Source organism: Rattus norvegicus, chromosome 2 (genome assembly GCF_021556685.1).
Source record: "Rattus norvegicus strain SHRSP/BbbUtx chromosome 2, alternate assembly SHRSP_T2T, whole genome shotgun sequence".
Classification (NCBI taxonomy): Eukaryota; Metazoa; Chordata; class Mammalia; order Rodentia; family Muridae; genus Rattus; species Rattus norvegicus.
The window spans coordinates 239532433-239555472 of NC_141535.1; the positions used below are offsets into that span (position 1 = coordinate 239532433).

Sequence of the window (23040 nt, forward strand, 5' to 3'; positions counted from 1 at the left end):
GCCCCAGGGACACATCTGTTAGTATGTCCATGAGATCATTTCCAGAAAGGATTCCCTGAGGAGGGAAGGAGTGCCCTGAATATGGGATGCGCTGCCTCCACCATGTATGTGGGTCCTAGAGAAAGGAGGCTGAGCTCCAACACCCATCCCCTTCAGCTTCCTGATTGCAAATGGAATGTGAGCAGGACCTTCGAAGTCACCAACTCCTCTACCGTGATAGAATGTCTTTGCACAAACCCTTCTTCTGTTCAGTCACTTGTCAAGCAGCGAAGAGTAGCTCACGCCCTGCAGCATAAGGAGGTAGCACTGGTCAGCTTATCTCTGTGCTGCCTCAGCCTTAGGGATTAATCCTCGCTTCTTTAGAGGGTCACAGAGTTCTGTGCTAACATCCGGACTCTGGAAATATCATTTTAAGACTGAGATGACGTTTAGAAAGTCTTCTCAGGACAAGACGGCAGAACTGAGCTTGGGAATCTGAGCTTAAACCCCAGTGATAGTGAAGACCGTGTGGAGTTCCTACACGTGGTCACTTTCAGCAATCCCTCTCTAAGAGCAGGCAATAATGGCTGAGGGCTAGGGTGTCATCAGAACATTACGTTTCCTTTAGTTGAACTATAAGGATATGGCCTGAACTGCATTCCTTTGGTCAGAAGTCATCTACTCAAGGGACACTGTGCTACAGACAGAGGATAATGAGGCAGACAGAGATCCTGCTCCTGTCAAATTTGTATTTTATGAAAGAAATTTGGAATATACGATATATCAGAGTTGAAGGGGCAGAGAATAATGGTATAGAGAGTGGAAAGGAAATTGTTGACAGACCATAACAGTTGGGTAGGGAGGCTACCTCTAAGGATGTCACTGTACACTGAGAAGGGGTTGGGCAAAATGGAGATCAGGGGAGAAATGTATCAAAAGATCGCAAAGATGTATGTGGAGCAGTCAGGAAAAAAAAATAGGAGAAAAAGCTGGCAAGCCCAGAGCCTCCTGACTGCAGATTTAGATATGAGGATTTATATTTGCCATCAACAAACGCCAGCATTTTGTGACTATTAGAGAGAGAGTTTCAGAAGGTCTATAAGATGGTTTTTATTGTTTGTTTGTTTGCTTTACCAAAACCGTTTGCAAAAGATTCGTGATTCATAGCTTTTGTTCCTTTGTGAGTGAAGCAGTATTGCCTGGTCTTAAGAGGCACCTGCCCCTGTTATGAGAACCAGTGCATGACCAGGAGATTTTGAAAGGAACTTGACTCCTAACCCACATGGCTCAGCATGAGGCACGCCTCACCTGGGGCTGTCAGCTCGGTTTGAAATGATGTGGATTTGAGTGTTTACTGATTGAGTTAGAAATAGTACTGGCCTTAAAAAGCAAATTGTGATACCACAATTCCTATCTGTTGTAATACAGGAAACTTGGATGTTTCCAAAGTAAACCCCGTCTTATTCTCATTACAGCAGGATGTCTGTGGGCATAAAGCGGTTCCATGACAGGTGGGAAGCTGTACATTTACTCGGGAAATTTTACAACAGCCTAAGAGGAGGTTCTGGGCATTGATTTGATATTTTTGTATGATTTAGAGGCCGCATAGAAACTAGAGGGCTAAAAAGAATAGTGTAATATTCACTTTACAGTCTAATAGACACCCAGTCAGCATACTGCCCTCTCTATACTGTCTGTCTGTCTTTGAGGGATTACTTCCTTGAGCCCTCAGGAAATGAGTGAGTTTGTTCCCTGAGTCTGTTTTATAGAAGGGATGTTGCAGCATGTTAAGACACGATCCACGTGAGATTGAATAAGTAAATACTGAAAATGTGTTAGTAAAAATTCTAAACGTGCACACATATTCATGCGAAGAACAAACAAAAAGGTTATAACATTTATGTTCTAAAATCCCCTAATGATGTTCCTTTATGAGAATGTATACATATAAAAATACGCTAACAAGAAAAACATGTAAGTGTGGATGTTGAAGAGGACTTGAACTGATAATTCACTGTGAAAATCAGCGTGAGTCTAATCTCTACTAATGACAAAAAGGATGGTTGAAAAATCTACTTTTGTATTTACAGCTAGAAATGTCTTCAGAGCGAAGAAACACAAATCCCATTGACTGAAATAGCAGAAAGAAATGTGAGTCAGGCAGCAGGTAAAGGCTTGAGCACGCTCCCTGAGGGCCCAGACACACAAGCCTCAGACACTAGCTGAACTTGGTAGGAGTTCTCTGGTAAATGGAGCAAGACCTGGTAGGAGCTGTTTTGTAATGAAGTAAGAGTGCAGAAGATTGGGAGGGGGCAAGTGTTAACATTTGTTTAGTGACCTTCAATTTAGGGAGAGTAACTCACATGCACATTAGTCATCTGGACCTGTGAATATTATGAGGAAAAAAAACAGAGAGAGAGAGAGAGAGAGAGAGAGAGAGAGAGAGAGAGAGAGAGAGAGAATACCAAAACGATGCCATGTGCTACAGAAAGAAGAAAACAAAGAAAAGTCCTGCTGATCCCCATCCACAACCCTGTCTGCTCTCACAAAGCCCACAGATGTTCTCCTTCTGAATTTCATCTTTACTTCCCTTGGTGACCCTTTCCCTCATACTGATTTTGTTTTTAACTTTCTTTGACTACCCGTCTCGGCCCTCTGACTTTCTTGTAACTAACACCACATCCCTGTCGTTGTGGCATCCACTTGAAGATTATTGCTTTGCACGGGCGTCTGAGAACTTCCTCTTTCCTGACCCTGACAGCTTCCACTCAGCACTGTATATTTAGAAAAGGGAGGAAGGGCAGAGGTGCCCACACAGAAACATCTGGCTGGTGCCCATTTCTCCACATTCACTTGGAATCATTTTCCTTGGACTGTCCTGGCTATTAGAGTGAGTCTAATGTTGCTCTTCAATGAAAACCATCTTTATATGTGGGGGGGGGATCACATTTATATTTACATAAAGCCTTCTTATCTGGGACCTGAATGTTTATGCCTAAGTAGCCAAGAAGTCATAGGGCAGGCAGAAGACAATTACCTACCCAGAGTGGAACTTGGGGCTGTAAGTCAATAGGGCTCCTTTTATAACACGGCACCACACCATGCTCCTATGAAGGGAGGAATTTTCTTTGGGTTGAGTGTCTGTTTCCTGTTCTGATAATTAGCACCTGCTCCAAATTTGGATGTGAATGCTGCGTGCAAGTCCAGCATCTGGCATCCCGAGTCAAAACGAGGCTAGAAGACTCCATATGTGATCAGAAACCCGGGAAACTTTCTGGCTGAGGTTTTCATTAGGCAAATGAAAGCTTTAGGGTTTCATCTTACTTCAAAGACAAGATCCTTCCAGCGGTATATCCTGTTGTGCTGGCCGTGAGGATATTATATTAACAGCCATGAGGCCCAGAGCTGCAGAATGGAATGGAAAGCATTGACTTCCTTGCCGTAGAATATGAATAGTAAGGCGGCCCTTGTGATTTTTTTTTATGAAATTTAAGAGATGATTAAAGTATTCTTAAAGTTCTCAGAAAGTTTTCCAAAATATGTTCCCAACTTTGTGATGGGGGTCGCTACTTCAGGACTCAGGGAGCCTGGGATCCAGGATTTAAGCAGAAGCACAGGTCGACTCATTTGCCTAAGCAGCTTCTCCATTACAATCCTTCCATCCTCTCTGTGCTCGTCCTGTGCCAGCTCCTCTCTCTCAAGCAGACTGGTGTGATGGAAGAATGTCACGTGTACCAAGTGCTTGCTAGTCCCAGGAAGCTAGATGAAGCCAGAGGCCCATGATGGACCGTCGCCCATTTTTCTAAGATTCTTCCCAAGCCTTTCTTGTTCTCTGCTGATTCCTGTGAATCCACATTCCCAAGCCTTCCTCCTCCGGATATCATTTAGATTTGGCCAGGCGAGGGTAATAGCACACCATTTGTCTTCTTGTAGTGTGTAGCAATCTCTGAGCCTTCTTTGTTGCTTGGAGTTTCAGGGACACTTTCTCAGTGTCAGTCACTCTCATACTTTCTGTTCCATGGGTTGTCCTTGACCTGAAGCTACAGTTAATCCAGTTTCTCTCTCTTTCAAAAATGTGGGTGAGTGTAGCTGGACCCACATCCAATGTTTTCTTTATCCTTCTATTTTCTTTATCCTTCCATTGGTTTCTCTGTTATCCTCTCATCTATGTGACAAGTTTCTTACTCTGAGTTGTTTTTTTTTTTTTCTGTTTTAACTCTCCAAACTGTCTTTTGCTTTCCTTTTTGAATATTGACTGTGGTAACAAGTGGCCTCCAACCCAAACTACAAAGTTAGGAAGGAGTCGCTATATCACAAAGTAATAACATGGGATTGCAAAGCCATGAAAAGTTAGAGGCGTGTATACAGCGCTGTATGTGTGTGTGCGCGCGCGTGTGTTTGTGTGTGTGTGTGCACGCGTGTGTTTGTGTGTGTGTGTGTGTGTGTGTGTGTGTTTCATAATTAAATAATAGAAAATAGTAAATTTTGGAGGTAAACTATGAGCTTTATATTTCTTTTTCTTGGAATTTATGTTTATTGTTTCTTCTGGTACACAAGCATTCACTTCCTTTGCCTATAGACACAGTTATTCATGATTGGAAAACTAAGTACAGTAGATTTTCCTTATCCTTTGTTAGACTCTATGACTAAGTATAATATATTCACTACCCAGGAATTTCTCACATTTCTCTTTCAGTTTCATGTCGTCTTCTACTAAGTACTTCTCCTCCTCCTCCTTCTCTCCCTCCTTTCTCTCTGTGAACCCCTGAGTCTTGTTGCTGCTACCTATACGTGCTCAGAAACACGATATCATCACATATTTCCAAAGTCACTATTCCTTCCTCCCTCACACCTCTTTTATTTTTATTACATAACAATATTGAATCTACATTTTCTCTCCAGCTACCCTGCCCAAGAGAAAGGAGTCCCCATTGAAAAGACATACGTAGACTGTCAGTTTTCCTCAACTATTGGCCTGCCTCCATTTCCAAAGAGTTGCTCGAGTCTATTCAAGATCAGCCTGTCATTTGTCCTGACTTTTGTCACCTCTTCAACTGTCAGCTCTCTCTCTTTCAACTTCAGACTCCTAAGAAGCGCACAAACCACCTAAGAATGTTCTCCCTGAGCCTGCCTCACACATCTCTGGTCATTCATGTCTCTAATCTTCCTAGCCTCCTCATCTCCCCTTCACTTCCTAGGCTGACCCAACCACACTTCTGCCTTTATCAGTCTACTTCCTTCCATCTGACTCCAGCCATCTCCTCATAGCTTCATTCCCTGACACGTACTGTTGGAGGACCCCTCCGCTGCGTCTCACATGGTTGTAGCTTCTTCCCCTAGGATGCTTCCATTGTCTGTTTATCTTTGGAGACCAAGTTTCTCTCTGTAACTCAGGATGGCCTCACACTTATAAACTGTCCCCTTCAGCATTTCAGCAGAACCACCATGCTTGGCTCTCCCATAGATTTAGCACCTCAGTGTTTTAAAAAGTTTCAACTTACAAATCTGGCTACTTATTGTCCTGTCTCCTCACAGGCACCAGCTTCTTGCCTTTTCCTTAAATGTTGCAGTTCATTAGGATTCTAACTTGGCCCCTTCCTATTATCACTGGACACATTCTCGCTGGAAAGATCTCATTTATCCTTCAAGCTTTCAAACACTACTTAAATGTTAATATTCCCAAATGTATATTTACAGCACAGACTCTCCAGATGTTTAGCATCATTATCATAAAGCCTGCTAGCCATCTCCAACACATTTCTAGAAAGAACTGACCTCATTGCTTTCCCTTCTAAAGTATCAACTTTGGAACATCTGAACCCCATGTATGTAGAAGATGAGAGTTTCCATAGTTCTTTTCCCTGATGGTTAATCTTCAGTATCAACCCAATGGAATTTGCAATCACCATGTAAATAAACCTCTAAGAACATGTATGAAGGATTATCTATATTAGATTAATCAAGGTGGAATGACTAATCCTACATGTGGGAAGTGAAATTCCAATGGCTGGAGTCACAGACTTAAGCTCCTGCCATCATCCCTTCCTCGCTATGACTCAAAGTAACTAGTACACTCTCCCTCCCCAATTCTCAAATATATCTATTCTGACGGCTCCATGTTCCTCATCTAAGGCATTTCCTCAGTTCGTACTGCACTCTGGTTCCACTCCACCAGTTCCGAGATTTCCCTTCTGTGCAGGGTCTTGTTTTAGTCTTAAGCTTCCTTTACTCTTGTTCTCTTTCTTTTTCCTTCTTCTTTCTTTCTCCATATTGTCTTCTAAGTATGTAGGTTCATATATATAGCATGCTTCTCATCACCAAAATCCTTGCATGACTATTCTATTTCTCTGACCTATTGTCTGTTCACTTATTAATACCCAGTTAACCTTTGGTTAATTTGATTAATTTGATTTCTACCACAACCTTTCCTCACAGTGCCACTGCTGCTTCATTATCTACCAATAGTATTTGTCTTGCTCTGATCATAGGCACTTGGCGGTGCTGCTCTATGAGCTAGTGAGTACAAGTCATTCTCCACTGAGTACACCATTTACAGCAAAGGTTTAGTATTTAGTCTTCACGGTAGAGAATGAGCACACATAAACGCTTGGAGGAAGAGCTGCTACAACGGAATCGGATGGATCATGGTGAACATGTCTTAGAAGATGAACACTGCAATTCCTGTCTGCTTGATTTTGTCATGAGGATCATCCAATGAGTTATACCTAAAAGGACTCGGAGGACTAGGGCATTTGGTAGAACGAGTAAAGTGCTCATTGAGCAAGTGTAAGGGCAAGATTTCAAACCCCAGAACCCACAAATAAGTGGTAGTACGCATATATAATCTTAGTGGAATGATGTCAATAATGGATGTGGAGACAGGAAAATGGCCAAGCGCAAGCTATAACTAGTGTGTGCAGCTGTGAACAACAAAGAATTCCTATTTCAGATAAGAATGTAAGGACAGAAGTTATCCCCTAATCTCCACATGCACACCATGGCATGCATGTGCCACACATATGTATGCATGTGCCTGTGCACACCAGAGACAGACAGACAGATAGACAGATAGGTGTACAAAAGAACAATAGGAAAGGCCTGCATAGGTGTTATTGTTTGCACCTCTAATGTGAGGATTTATTTTTCTGTGATACACTGATCTTGGCTTAAGATCCTCTCTGTTATATCTGGTTACTGTGAGGATGGTGTTTCTTCTCCATCACCTACAGATTTGTCAGTGTCTTTTCAAACATTTCTTCCTTTCTTCTTAGATGAGAGGCACCGGAAGAGGAGCAAGCGCACAAAACTGATCAGAACTGAAATGTGCATGATTACTCTGGGCCACGTAGAAGGTTAGGTTGTGTTTAGTTTCTAAACTAATGAAATTTCATCTACAGAGTTTCCTGGATAAATATACAAATCAAAGGTAAAAAGCAGACTATCTTTCAGTGTAATAGCTGTTTAGAACTGTGTTTTTCTTATCACCTGTCTCTTTGGTAGAAGACAGAAAGACAGAGCAACACTACAAACATAAGCCAGCACTTGGCGCTATCAGAGAACTTAGAAATGCCAATTTCAGGGGACAATAGACTGTCACATTGGTGGTTTTATATAAACTTCATACAGTTGGCAAATTTGACTATAGAGAGTCATTTAAAAGAAGATACAATGGAAAAGTCATTTTCAAAAGAAAACTATTGGCACAAACAGAAAGGCTCTTAACCAAAACAAAACCGCAGGTGATGCTGGGCTGGATAGCCACCACCAGGTTGGGTACTGGTCCTTCTACGGGCACTTTCCATTTGAAAGAGTTTTGCCACATATTAGCAACTGTTATTTCCTTTTCCTTTGTAGCTGGAGATCCACTGTCTCCTGCAAATGACAGTTATAAAGAAGCTATCAACACAGTGCAATCTGTCTAAATTGTTTTATCAAATGACCTCCCACTCTTTCCCAGAGTGACACTGTTTTAAAGCCTCTATAAATGCTTCTGCATTACATGGAGTTTTCTTTCTCATATTTGTGCTTATCTTTGTTGCACATAATAATGAAAATACCATAATACTGGTGTTCTGTGGCATATATTTATTTAAGTAGATACCTTTATACATGTATTTCTGTGTATTTATGTACGCATATGTAAGAGACAACTTCATAGCTGTTTTAATAATGAGATAGACTCTCAGATTTTCTTGGTACTACATGAAAGTGCTTCTGAAAAGTCAACCTTAGGAATGAATAACAGCCCAGAGGAGACCCTGGAGAAAAGGCCGTTATATTGTTGGGGCAGGAGCCTGTATAGGAGAAAAGAGATGCCGGGCCCCTCCCTCTCCTCCTGGAGACACAGATGAAGGAGGCCAGCCTCTGATCCACGGGGACAGACACTGAGTCAGATTCTTTAGTGATTAAAAGGCACAGGGTACAAAAAAGGACTAAGGTATGGGCTGAGAATCAAGACAGATTATAAAAGAATGCACAGAGAATAGGAGACTCTGCTAGCAAAGACGATGGAATTTTTTTTCCCCTCTTCTCTTGAAAAGGAGCCATAGAAAAAAACCAGAATAGAAGTGCTTTTATCTAAAAAGAAAGAAATGAATACAGGTAATTTCTGGGTCATCAGAATAACTCAGCAGCCAAACCCATCCCCACCCACCCTGAGAAACAGGAGCTAATGACCTTGAGAGTCTCCTTTTAATCCGCAGAAGGTGGAGAGGCCCCATCTGGACTGAGGATAAACGGGGGTCCCGTTCTCTTCAAAAGCATCCCTAACTTGAGAGTGGTCCTGAGAGCTCTAAGGATGGGCCAGTTTCCCTTCGGATCCTTGGGAGCCGCTTAAGGATTGCAACATGTTTTTGGAGTTTTGAAGGTGCAGGAGAAAGTCAGCCAAGCTTCTTGGGCTTGTGTTTCCTCACCTGCAATACAAATTAGGAAGCCTGTTGCTTTCACTGAAGATCTCAAAGGCTTTTCCAGCTGTTTTAACATATCGGAAACATCCTTTATAAATCCCGAAGGCCTCTGTTTAAAATAGAAGTTCTGACCTCAGATTCCTTTCTGTCAGTATCAAACTCAGCACTCTTACAAACAACTCCAAAAAAGAAATCTCCTCAGTAGGCCAAAAAACATGTGTCCAAGAGGTTAAATGGCAAACCGGGTGTGAATTATTTAGCTGTCTTATAAACAAACACTGGCTCGGACTGAACCCTGTACAGATTCCGGGGAGGCTTAAGTCTGATTTCCTGAGCCTTCTTAATGCTCTCTCTAGGACCCCCAGGGCTGAGTACTACAAAGGGATGGGGCTAAGTACCTCCCTTCCCCCCTCAATAGTCCTGACAGGAGGCCCTGCTCTTTGTCTGGATTTGACTGACTTTGAGTGACACTGGAATGCTGCGACTTGCCCAGCCTGAAGGGCAGTGCCACAAAGGCTAAAGGACAATAAAGATTTTTTTTTTGAAAGACGAAAATGGCCTGGGAAGAAAATAACCAAGTTCTCTTCCAACGCTGGAGAGTATTCTTCATGACAGCTAGCAAGAGGCAGAGCAATCAATCTCAGATGTTTTATGCATCTCCATACTCTTTCCAGCCATGAGACTCACCAAACCTATTGTTGTGCAAATCCATGGCTCAAACTGAGGTCCTCTCTATAAAGTTGTGTCTACTGAAGGCCAGGTCAAGGGAGAAATCCAAGCTCTGCACCCAGGAGGCATTAAGGGCACCCAAGGGTTCAGAGCAAGCTATTTCCTTTTGCCGCCTGTGTGCAGCAGATCCTCAGCAGACTTGGCTGTGATCTTTGCTTCTCTCCCACTTCGCCTTGGCCATCTGCCTGGTCCCCTGCTGCTCTCATCTGGAGGAACCACACAGCTCAGCAAGGAGCTCTTCTTCCTGTGCCCATCACAGCACTTTGAGAGGAAGAATACCAAGAAAAGAAAAGGAAGTCCTTGTCGCTGTGCCAAATCCATTCCAGTAAGGGCTTCTGACTTTTACGAAAGGAAATCCTGCCACCCAAATGAGAAGGGAAAGATATAAACACAGCCCACCCTCACACGGGCAGTGCCAGAGTCTTTACAGTACCTTGAAACCCCCTCCACTCCCAAAAAACCCACCATGGACCTGGCCTCTGACGGCTGCTGATTGGTTTTGCAGATACCAATTTGGAGCTGGTTCACTGTTTAGTGATTCATGGTGACTCCTTGTTGGATGTTACTTAGGGACATCCTCCTGCCAAGATGAAAATATTCAACCACGCAAGACTCTGTGTGACAGTTATTACTCATTCTGGAATTACTGTTCTATCTGATAATTATGTAACAGGATAAGATGTATGAAGACAGTGGTCCTGATGTGTAAACAGGTAGATCCTTCTGGTAATTATACCTGTTTATCAGAGACCTGCTGTTTTATTGATATTTATTCTTTGTAATTGGGTCAATATTTCTCGCTTGTGTTGAGAAACAAGCATCAAAATTCCACTCACCTGTGACACCATTTTGATGTGGAATGCAGCTATTGTTAATTAACTTTCAGGGACTCAAATAAAAAATATATTTGTGACAAATATGTTCTGTCACCTACAACCTAAGCCTCAAGAGCTCGAGAGTCCATTACACGCTGGCCTATTCTCAGCCAGTGCCCTATCAATGATAACTTTAATTATTATTATATATCAAGGTAGGCTTATCAAAGACCTATCAGAGGGAAAATGGAGGTTTTGTTGAAGTACAGATTCTTAGAATCTATACAAAGTAAACCCTGAGATGACCTGCTTCTGGAACCAACACTTTAAATCTATTTTGTAAGTATGTGAAGGTGAGACTTCATGCTTTAATGGAATAAATAAGTTTTACTCCTTTGGGAAATAAAGATAGCTACTTCCAAGTTTAGAGTCAATGCTCAATAAACACTGGTTGATTGGCTAAGTATTGACTAAAGAAAGTAAGGGCAAAGATTAGTTTATAACAGTGACTCATAATTCTTGGTTTGAGTCATTTATTAAATAATTTAAAATGTAGATACAGTATAGCAACTTTTGTGTGACTTTGGTCATTTTCTCCTTAGAATTTTTTTTATAGCTTTAGATTTTATGGTTAAAAAATAAGACATCATTTGCACCTGGAAAACAAAACGACTTCTCTTACTTTATTTAGACAGTAATGTGGTTAACTTGGCCATTAGTTCTTAGCACATCTACATCATATCTTGGGAATGCTTCAAAAATAAGGATGAATTGTAAATTAAAAGTCTGTAGAAATTTCCTTTCTGAGAAATTGGGGTCAGAAATACAAACCATCAAAAGTTGTAAGTGCTGGCAAAAAAACAAACAAACAAACAAACAAAAAAACAAATGTTTAAATTAAGGATTTTTCTATGTATTTCTATTTTGTCCCTGTCTCCAGTACTTGGCCAAACCTGTTATGATGCAACCCTTGAGATTCACAGTCAGGCAATTTCATAAAGTTCTTACCAATTTATAGAAAACCAGAATTTGACATTCAAAGACTGAAGGCATATATAGTCAACCCCTTCAAAACATAACTGTTCTTAAACATAGATGTTTATGACAGTCAAATCTGTATACTCCTGTACTCATGAACTACTTGGTGCTTATAAAGCCATCATGGTATAAGAGACACTAGACAACTGTATTTTAGTTTAAATTCTGTCCCAGCTGTGTATCTTTCATAAATTCATCCATCATTTGTCTAAATTCTTTTGTTCAGTACTTCTGAGGTGAATGAAGGTCTCCTTCAACCCAAATATCATCCACATGCTGAAACCTTTAGTGTGTGATTACTATGGCAATGTTGCATGTAAGTTAGGGTTTAATCTGTAACTATGAGTACCATTTTTAGATGTTGAGATGACATTCTGGTTCTTAATATTTCACAAGTAGGATATATGGAGTTTTTGACATGTGTGCTCCCAACTCCTAAATTATACCAAACTATAAGAGATTGAAGATATTTAATTTAATGAAACTATTAAAGATTGGGACTTTCAAACATTTCATTCCTTAGTGTGGGGTTTTGAGATGGGGCTTAACATCCCTTCAAAATTAAGAGAAAACAAGCAGAATTGAACAGAGAAATCACGAGCTACAATAAAGCCTCAACATCTAGTCTATCCTGTCTTAAAGGGCATTTTAAAGATGTAGGCAAGACTGGGAGTTGTGTTGAGTTCAATTAACAGAGTTTGAGTGTGTCTTTCTCTATTGATCTCTATTTGGATTCAAGAAAACCTAGGAAGTGTCAACTTGGGCAAGGCAGATCATCAGAGTCTATGCAAGCCCTGCCTAAGGCTATTACCTTGTGCCCCTCAACTGGGAGCCCTCTCTTTATTTGTGTGGGAACTCACTATAGCCCCAGGATGAATACTGGGCTGGGTATAAAAAAGAATTCCTATTGAAAGTAAAGCAGAATAGACAACAATTCTCAAGAGGCAGTTTGTGGTCAGGTTGTTCCTAAGAAAAGAAAGTCAGGAATTGAATTTTAGTTGCATAGTATGAGAAACTGGTTCTTCAAGATCACTTTCAATATATGTGTGTGTGTGTGTGTGTGTGTGTGTGTGTGTGTGTGTGTGTGTGTGTGTGTATTGGTCTGATCTTCTACATAGCATCTTCAGGATAGAGAGCATCTCAGGAGCTAAGTCCATGAACAGACAAGTATTTCACAGTGAGTCCTTTAGGCATTTACCTATTTATTTGTAAGTGTGAGTCCACAGAATCACCATTAGTTTTGGGATCAGAAATGGTTCAAAATCCCAGTTATGACCCCAAAGTGTGTACTGTGTGTGTATGTGTGTTGTGTGTGTATGTGAGTGTGTGTGTGTATGTGTATGTGTCTATATGTGTGTGTGTGAGTGTGTGTGTGTATGTGTATGTGTCTGTATGTGTGTGTGTGTCTGTATGTGTGTATGTGTCTGTGTGTGTGTGTGTGTGCGTGCACGCACGCGCATTCCCAAAGACATGGACATGTCCATATAACACAAACTTTATAAATAAGAATCTTGTAATTTATAAACTGTCTATAGAAATTAGAGAAAAATAATATCATTATAGAATAGAATGATATACAGTGGAAACAATACTTCCTTAGGAAATAAGTTTTTATTCCTTTTATAATACATTTCTTTTCATTTAATGAGTTCATGCATACATGCTGGCCTCTGTTAACTGAGAGACACCATATAGCCTAGTTTGAGAAGACCACACTTTGTAGAAGAAAATGTTTATATTCAATTTAGGAGTGTTTCATTACAGCATCACCTTTATGATGGTATGAAGGAAGTACCAAGGGAACAGGGAATAGTGAGAGTGTCTCTACCAATAAGCAAGACAGGTTTCCAATACCAATATCATCCTTGAGTTGATAATTCCAGGTGAAGAGAAGCATCAGTCAGAGGAGAAGTAATGATGGATTTTTTGCATATTGTGATGGTTTGAATGAGAATAGTCCTCATTGGCTCTTATGTTTGCATGCTTAGTCACCAGGGACTAGAACTGTTAGAGATTGAGAACTGTAGCTTTGTTGGAGAAGTGTGGACTTGCTGACAAAGGTATGAAAATGGTAGTGGGATTCAAGGTCTCAAAAGCTCAAGCCAGGCCCAGTCTCTTCTCTTCTCTTCTCTTCTCTTCTCTTCTCTTCTCTTCTCTTCTCTTCTCTTCTCTTCTCTTCTCTTCTCTTCTCTTCTCCTCTCCTCTCCTCTCCTCTCCTCTCTTCTCTTCTCTTCCTCTCTCTCTCTCTCTCTCTCTCTCTCTCTCTCTCTCTCTCTCTCTCTCTCTCTCCCTCTTCTCAACTACTGCTGCACTGCTGTATCACCCTGCCTGCCTACTTTCCACCATGATAATCATGAACTAACCCTTTGCTTCTGTAAACAAGCCCCAAATTAAATGCTTTTTTTATAACTTGTCTTGGTCACGGTGTCACTCACTGAAGTAGAATAGTGACGAAGACATAAGTCTCCTTGTGTCCTTGGCAGTTTGGGTTTGCTTATTAATAAAATCAACCAGTTGGCTTTTAGCCAATTCTTATATCTCATGCAGTTTACTAATATAATTTAGGCAAGTTAAGCAGATTTCTTTTTCTGATTCTTCTATGCGTCAATCAAAACACCACATTTTCGCTTCACAGTTTCCTCTCTATCTCTGCTGATAGATATTAATCTTTTCTTCTCTATTAACAACTGGAGTGCCAGAATGCTCCATTCTCCATTCAATATGACCTCACCTAAATGGATACTCATTCCCCAAGTAATATTTTGTTGAACCTTTTTTGCAAATAATATCTGTGTCCTTGGAAGTATAAAGTTCTTCCACTTTTAGAGATCTCTTCCAACATGAATAGGTTAACACCATCAGCTGAGTTTTTATATGATCTTACAGAATGGATTCCTGGGATGACCCTGACCTAACCTCAGTTCACAGATTCTAAACTTGGATTGCTGTCGCTACCTCTTTGCTTAGTTCTCGGTCCTCCCAGAAAATGCTAAATGGTCAGACTACCATCTGGACAGAGACTGGGGGAAAATGAGAGCAAGCTAGAATCTCCCAGCACCTCAGCACCTATGTGTCCCACTGGGGCGTTCATACACTCAAAACTGTTCTTTCGCTTGTACACTCCAAATCTCTCTTGCTTAGCTCACTTTGGCCAACCATAAAGGTACAGGGCTTCAGAAATGTGGTCGAATCTCACCCTATGGGTCCTCCAAAGAACACCACCCCAGCAACTGATGCACAAAGGTTCTTCACTCCCTGGTCCATGGTTACCTTCCTATGACTGAATTTAGAATAGAACAGAACGTGGCACATGACACTATTGGGAACTAGGATAAACACACTTAAAACCCTAATGCTGGCATTTGCAATATAAGAGAGAATAGAAGACTTGATCTTTCAAAGGTACCAACTACGAAATAGGCTTATGATGTAAACATCTCAGCAATCACACCAAAGATTAAATTATATAAGCTGTGTAAACACCAGATCCTAGTAAATACCCAAAACTGTTAGCTTACCTGAATACCTATGATTATGTTGAGTGAGTGTCATGCATTTAATAATGAAAGGTAAACAAAAGACCAAAATTGGAGATAAAATTACTGAGAGGTGAGAAAGAACTAGCAAAATATTTCATGAACTGAATGGTGAGTGCCCAGCTATGGTTTTCATGAAATAACTATAAACTTCCAAATGCCAATTCTAAAATGCCTGCCTTCAGGAAAGACTTTGGTGGCAACACGCTCAAAGAAATGGTGCAGGGCTCGTTAAAATATCAAACTTTCTCCCACGTGCTTCAGGTTCATGTGAGCTCTGTGGTATAAATATTCATCTCAGCAATGAAGACAATGAGCTCCTTCAAACCATAAGAAAACCATCGTCAGAAAACAAACCCTTTCAAGAGTGAAATATCACTGGTTTTGGAGTGGACTTGAGGCTTCATAGGAGACACCAAGGTTTGCTGAAGGCTAACCTAGGGAGATAGCTCAATCAATGAATGTGCTTATTGTAAGTAGGAGGATCTGAGGTTGCTCTTCAGAGTGCATTAAGAGAGGAAGAAAGAGAAAGAAAGAAAGAAAGAAAGAAAGAAAGAAAGAAAGAAAGAAAGGAAGAAAGGAAGAAAGAGAGAGAGGAATGGAGGGAGGGAGGGAGGGAGGGAGAGAGAGAGAGAGAGAGAGAGAGAGAGAGAGAGAGAGAGAGAGAGAGAGAAAGGTGAGGGAAGGGAAGGGAAGGGAAGAGAAGGAAGGAAGGAAGGAAGGAAGGAAGGAAGGAAGGAAGGAAGGAAGGAAGGAAAGCAAGCTGGACTGGATGATATGAACTTGTCATCTCAGCACCAGGAAGGTGAAGACAGGTAGGTCTTTGAGATTCACTGACCAACAATTTTAAACTATCTGGCCAGCTCCATGGCAGTGAGAGAGAAAAAATGAAAACTTAGGTGGTATCTAGTCTTCACATGCACTCAGAAATGACACACTTCATGACCACAGATACATATCTGGACTCAACTACACACACATTTATACAGACACATACTTAAGCACACACACCACACACACGTGTACAAACACAAAGAGAGAGAAAGAGTAAGAGAGAAAAGAAAGAGACAGAGATACAGAGACAGAGAAGTAATTGATAAGCACATGTTCATTGCAAGTGTTACCAAAGATTTTTCCAAAACAAATCAAACTGAGACATAGAACCACGTGACAAAATATAGGGGTGCACTCAGATTATAGGGGTGCAGAACTGGTTGTCTTCCTTTGTACTCTAAGAGCCTGGACTCACTCTCAAATTCCCGATACTTCAGGAATTACTCAACCAATGACTTGGAATGCACTAGTTGCTTCTGACATGTAATGGGCTCTTTGTCCCTTCCTAGCAACTTAACTCTGATTCCCCAGGAGGCATACTAGTCATGGTGTTCTACTAAGACAGCTACAGTGAGTTTTCTGTTCTTGACAGAACCTCTGAGGGTCAAGACAACAGAGGAGGTGAGGGTCCTCCTTCCTTCTCCTGGTCTCATGTTTTTCCACATCAGTATAAGCTGGGATAGCCCTCTGTGGCTGTCTCCAACTTGTATTGCTTATGGTACTAGACCTGTTCTGTATGTCCAATAGCATCTCTCCTAGGGGAAAGACAAGCTCTACTTTCCAATGTACATTTCATTTGTCTTTGTTTTCCACTTGATGCAAAGTATATGTTTCACTTTGGCCACTCCATGTCCTAAGTAAGAACTTGACATTAGGATGGAGATGAACCATTTCCATCTGACTTTCTCAGTAATAACCCCATGACAATTTGTCAGAAGTATTCTTTATGTTGCCATTGAGTGATTCGACTTGAGACTGAGATATCAAGGGCATTGCCAAATAACAGTGTGTGTGTGTGTGTGTGTGTGTGTGTGTGTGTGTGTGTATACATGTACACGTACACATGCACATGCACACACACGTGTATACACACACACACACACACACACACACACACACACACACACACACACAAGGGAAGAAATGGAAACATGAAAGAAGGGGAAAGAAAATATCAAAGGAAGACTAACATTAAAATTCCCTTCCCTCAGCAGGTCCTCTTATTTTAATTAAACCTAGTAAACTTCAGCCAATTCTAATAAACCTTCCTAAAAGCTTTCAACCTAACTGTGTCTATTGAAAAAATGGCTACATTCTATATTAAGGATGACACACAATGGAATCAGTATGTTCTCCAGGGTCAGAGAACTGACTTCCCAAGAGTTAGTAGAGGACTTAGAGAGTTTCAGACCATCTCCTGTGATGGAATTCAGCCTTTTATAACTAAAGTTACTTGTCCCTCAATAGCAAAAGAGTTACCACACATGCAAAAGATTAAAAGATATCTTGGTAGTTTCTGTCTAAATCCAGGGCTGCAAGGAGGCATGGGATGGGAGAGAAAGTGCATGGATCCATTCTGAAATGCAGTAAGTCACCTTTCCGTTTCATCAGCCCTCATCCTTAGACAAGCTCCCACCCTTGACTGTCCCTTAATTTAAAGCAAAACTTTACCATTGGAGTCCTTATTCCTTAAGAAAGTTTAGCCCAGTCAGCCTTTACATGTGTCAGAGCGCGCTTGAAGGTGTTATAGGTACATTGTCTCTGAGTACCATTACATTTCTCTCTCCGTGTTAACGGAACAAAGAGACTTCTGTGAGAATAGGATTCTACCTCAGCTATCTGTAGTATGTCTTCCGATATGATGTCAAATGAATGCTAAGCCAGCCTTGCCCATGTTCCTACTCGGTGTCACTGTGTCATCCAGTACTTGTCATCCTCTCATCTCAGAGAGCTTTACATGAACTAATTCAGACAGGAGACATGACTATGCTGTGAAAGGCTAAGGCTGTCAAAGAGCTAAACCTCCATAATATATGACCACCATTCACAAGACCATGCGATCGTGGCAACTGGTAAGCGTTAGCATCTGGAAGCCTAAACTGAACTATGTGCCCAATGAAAATTGCATTCATGACCAAATGGGCATTTTTATGTAATGTGATAAGCTTCTTTGAGTAAGACAGTAAAAATTAACTAATTCGTGTTGGCATGAATATTTGATTGTAATGTTTTCTTCTTCACTTTCTATTGGTGGATTTCATATCATTCACCCTAATCCCATTCATCTCCCCTCAAACTTGCCTTCCATATTTACATACCTTCTTTTGTGGAAGCTGTAATATGTCATGGTGTTTCTCACACTCTTTTGTTCAAATGTCTTTGCTAGCAAATGTTCATTGCAATGACTCATTGGTCTGTATGAGGACTCTGGCTTTTGCTACTCTGTCAGTACTGGAACCTCACTGGGATTCCTCTCCGACATCCTGTGGCTGTCCCATGTAGTTTTAAGTCTGTGGAATCAGCCCCTTCATGCTCTCTAGCAGTTCATCAATGGGGTAGATGTTTGGGATGTGATCATTCAAAGCCCTGGGCCTGGGCCTGGGCCAGGCACAGATCTCAGCTAATCAGCCCACAGTTCTCTTACTCTCATGCCCTTGGGGCCAGCTCACCAACAACCTCCACAACTAGGGCAAGCTCTTTACCCTGAGGCCTAGGTGAGGTGCAGGGTCCGCTCTCCTGGATACTAAGGTAGGTAAGGAAAAGAACCAATTCTCCCACTCTCACGACCCCAGAGCCAGCTTTCCCACTTGCCATCAGTGACAAGGGGCAAGGGTGGAGGATGATATCTTCAGTGCCCATGCTGCTCCAAGGTAGGCAGACAAGCTGTGGGGACACACAGCCTCTGGGCCCATTTACCTAAGTTTAACACCTCCCCCTCCCTGCCTCCACCATCAGGGTCCACTCTACTGTGATGCCTAGGTGAGGTGCAGGGCCTGCTCTCCCAAGTGCTTCAACAGATGAGGGGCAGGGCCAGCTCTCTTGCTATCATGACCCCTTTGAAGTTAACTGTCTAGCCTCCTGGTGGTAGCAAGAACAAAATGGAAGGGAAGGAATTTCTCCCTAGCCAATGACACTGCACAGCGGACAAGAGGCAGGGCTGGTTCTCCCACCATCCTCATATTCAGGGACAGCTCTACTATGCTGCCCAGTGAGGTACAGGGCCTGCTATCCTGAGTATTGGAGGAGGTGAGGGGCAGGGCCTGCTCTCTGGCCTGATGACTTTCATGGTCACTTCTCCTGCCTGCCCTAGGTGGCAAGGGTGAGCGGGGTCATCTCTCGCTAACCCACGTTAACGCATAGCAGACAATTATCAGGGCCAGCTCAGCAGCACCCCGGCACGAGAGTGAGCGCTAATGTGCTGCCCAGACAAGGTGCATGTCTGCTCTTCTGAGTGCTGCAGCTCCTGAGGAGGAGGCAGCTCTCCTGCTCTCGTGATCCCAGAGTCAGGTGGCCTGCCTGCTGCAGGGCCTGAAGGGTAAGGGGGGCATGGGAGGGTATCTCCCTCACGTGCACCACCACTAGGGAAATAAGTGGTAGGGCCGAGTTTCCCAGGATTGTACGTATCAGGCCTATGCAGTGCCAGACTGGTGGTCATCTCAGGCTAGTTCCCTGTTTGTGGGCCCATGGCATGAGTCTGGTGGTCACTTGCTTCTTGCCAGACTCACCCGTGTTTCCCCATGCCAGGGTTGTTTGTCTTGGGTTCACGCTCAGCTAGGCTTGTGTGAACCCAGATGAGGTTCTTTTGGTCTCCAGCTTATGCTCCATTGTGGAAACCTGTCTGGATCTGCTAGACTGGTGGTCATCTCAGGTTAGTTCCCTGTCTGAGAGCCCTAGCCCCAAATTGGTGGCCATCTCAGACTCCCATTTAGGCTGCTAATCATTCCTCTGTTTGCAGGTCAGAACATTGAACATAGACATAGCCTCTGTCCTTTCTGCCGCTTACTGACACGCATGGGAAAGAGCAGCCACACCTGCAATGCCTCTGTAGCAAATGGTTACAATCTTTGTGCTCAACTAAAATAGGATTGGTTCGGTTTTCTATTTAATTCCATTAAGTGAGCAGGATGAAGCTAAGTACTGTTTAGTTAATGTCTTTTTCCACATTAAAAAATAATCTGAGGCTACAGAAATGGCTCAGCCTTTAAGAGTGCTTGCTGCTCTTTCAGACTCTATGAGCTCTTTCCCCAGCACCCACCTCTAGTGGCTCACAAGCACCTGTAACTCCAGCTCCAAGACACTGAAAGCCCTTTTCTGGCCTCCCTCCACAGACACCTGTCTGTCAATGCGCGCGCACACACACACACACACACACACACACACACACACACACACTCACACACACACTTTCAATATATTTTATAATGTTTAAGTGGTAATACTGATATGTTTGAATATATATATGTATATATATATAAAATACTTCAAATTTTGAAATATATACTAGGTCTTACATTATTCTGTCATTCTTCCAATTTTGTTATAAAATTATGAACAAATACCCATTCGTTTTTAATGCCCTGTGTTCTAATTTTTAAATAAAGGCATTCAAGCAGATCACCTCTAACTTATTTTTACCTCATATTTTAGGATTAATATTTCTGAATTCAGTTTTAATAATCATTCATATAATTCTGAGAAAGAAATCGTTGCGTTAAACCCCCCTTGGAAAATTTAATTGAAATAGTGACTTAATTTTCACATTTCCAAGGACAATTTCCAGGTCTGAAACCAATGTTGTTTATTTTACTAATAAGAAATCTGATTGTTCTGTGTTATATTTTCAATTAACCACATAAGAAAGAATCTTATTTTTTATTTATTGATGGCTTGGTTCTTGTGGATCTCTCCCACCTAAGTTTCAACACAATAGGAGCCATTGCTGGTGGGACTGCAGCATACCAGCCCCTGCAGAACAGCACCAGCTGTTCACAAATGTCTATAAGGAGAGGGAACGGGTGAAATGTGTGAGTGAACAATCTGGAGTATCTTATATCTCAGTGTATGAAATCCAAACCCTATCTAACTCTTTATCCTTTTGTAAAGTTGTTAATTACAGAACTGATCCGAGAGAACTCTGAGTTTCAGTTATACAGATTTTGTTTCAAAATAACAAAATAACTGAGAGTCTCTGGGCTTGATGACTCTGTCATCAGCTTAGGCCTCCACACTTACTTTCATAGGTATACCCTGTGGCTACACAGATATGCATGTGTGTGTGTGTGTGTGTGTGTGTGTGTGTGTGTGTGTGTGTGTGTGTGCATGTGCACATATCACATACACATGTAGAGGAGGCAGATTCTAAAAAGGAAAAGGATTTTTTTTTTATTCGCAAAAGTCTTCACACATGTAGCCCTCAAACAGTTGGCTTACTGTCATTTTACAGAAACAGATCTTAATAGAACTCCAATATTAATACGTTTATATGTACACGAATTAAGATATGCATAATGCTTCGTCCTATTTAAATCTATGGTACATTTAAATAACAGTGGAGGCAATACCAATTTCTTAGATGAATTTGAAGGTTTATCTACAAAATGTAGTCCATTGAACTGGTTCTTTTAAAGGATATTAATGTGTGAAGTACCTTATTAAAGAATTCCTTTTTGATCCCATTCCTTTGAAGCCATTACAAAAGAAGCAGATCTTAGCAGCTGTTAGCCATTATCAAGTCAGTGGCTTTTCATGTCAGAGACGTAAACATTATTAAACATTAACCAGATCTTTGACAGTAGAACATGGCGATGTGCAACAATGCCATTGTCTCAATCTAGTTTCATAATAAATTAATGATAAGGTCTCATCATAACAGGGGAAACATTTAAGACCCCTCTGGTTTCTTACAGTTTTGGGGAGATGAATGAATCCTGCAACTCTCAAATGCTTGGCCACTCTTAGCACTGCCTGCATCAAGAATATTCGAAAGATGAGCTGTTAAACTATGATTTTTTTTTGACATGCTTAACGTACATGCACATGTGTAATGTGTGAGAAAACTCTCCTATAAAAATTGGCATCAGATTCTTTTATCCGGCTATTTTAAGTGATACACAATACACAAATAAGATCATCCAAATTGAAAGAAAGCAAAGATAAAATTCAAAATATAATCATTTAAAGCTAAAAAAAATGGGGGAAGAGAAATGGAAAATCCACTGAGTACATTTCCTGCTTTGTGAAGAGCTATCATCTTGTTTTCAAACACCCAACAAGCACCAGCTCTGTAAGCCTGTTCAACTGAAACCATCCTTTGTACTTGACTCTGTACAGTGTTTCCTTAGAATGTTATGGGCCAGGAACAATAAAGGACTTCATAGACATTTCCCCACCGCTATCTTTGCCCTGAATATTTTTATCTCTCCCAGCAACACGCCAAAGAGACTGCACATGGATATACTAACAAAGTTATGACCTTGCAGTTGTCTTCTGTGTGTAGCAGACTGTGTACTATGTGTCCAGATGTTTGGTGATCAAATTGCTTTGGAAATACAAGACCGTCCATACAGAAAGTGAACACTTACATATTACTGTGGGGTGGAATTGGTGATGATATTTTCCTCTGTCAGCTCCTCTACCAACAGTTTTAATTTTTCTGGTCAATTATGACAATAGATCCCCTACTCACCGCTTTTGCAGTTCTCTGGCAAGTTGGTGATGAAACCTTGTCAGACTCTGTCAGACTGTGGTGCTTGCTCTGTCAGTTACGAGGATTGGAGCAGACAGCTCAAACAAGGCTAAGTATACCTAGCAACCAGACCCTGACTTCTCTAATAAAAGAAACTAGGGCTCCCTTTGAACAGTGCTGATCCTTCAGGGTCACAGCTAGGGTAAGGCATATTCAAGACAGCCCTTAGCATATTGTAGGACAAGAAATAAGGAAGGACTCAAGAACTCACACATTTATGTACCCACATGCATACACATGCAGGTGAACACACACACTCACATACACACATATACACTCATACACATACATACACACACACTCACACACATACACACACACATACACACACATACCCATACACACACACTCACACACTCACATACCCACACACATACACATACACACACACTCACACACTCACATACACACATATACACACATATACACACACTCAAACAAATACACACACACTCACA

The 23040-nt window shown here is 41.5% G+C and overlaps 1 non-coding gene across 1 annotated transcript; it reads right to left on the minus strand.

The window, feature by feature from the left end:
- Positions 1-19759: 19759 nt before the first annotated feature.
- LOC120101330 (small nucleolar RNA SNORA17) lies at positions 19760-19889 on the minus strand. The gene has a single exon (XR_015679479.1). It is a non-coding gene; the product is annotated as a small nucleolar RNA SNORA17 (small nucleolar RNA).
- Positions 19890-23040: the final 3151 nt, after the last annotated feature.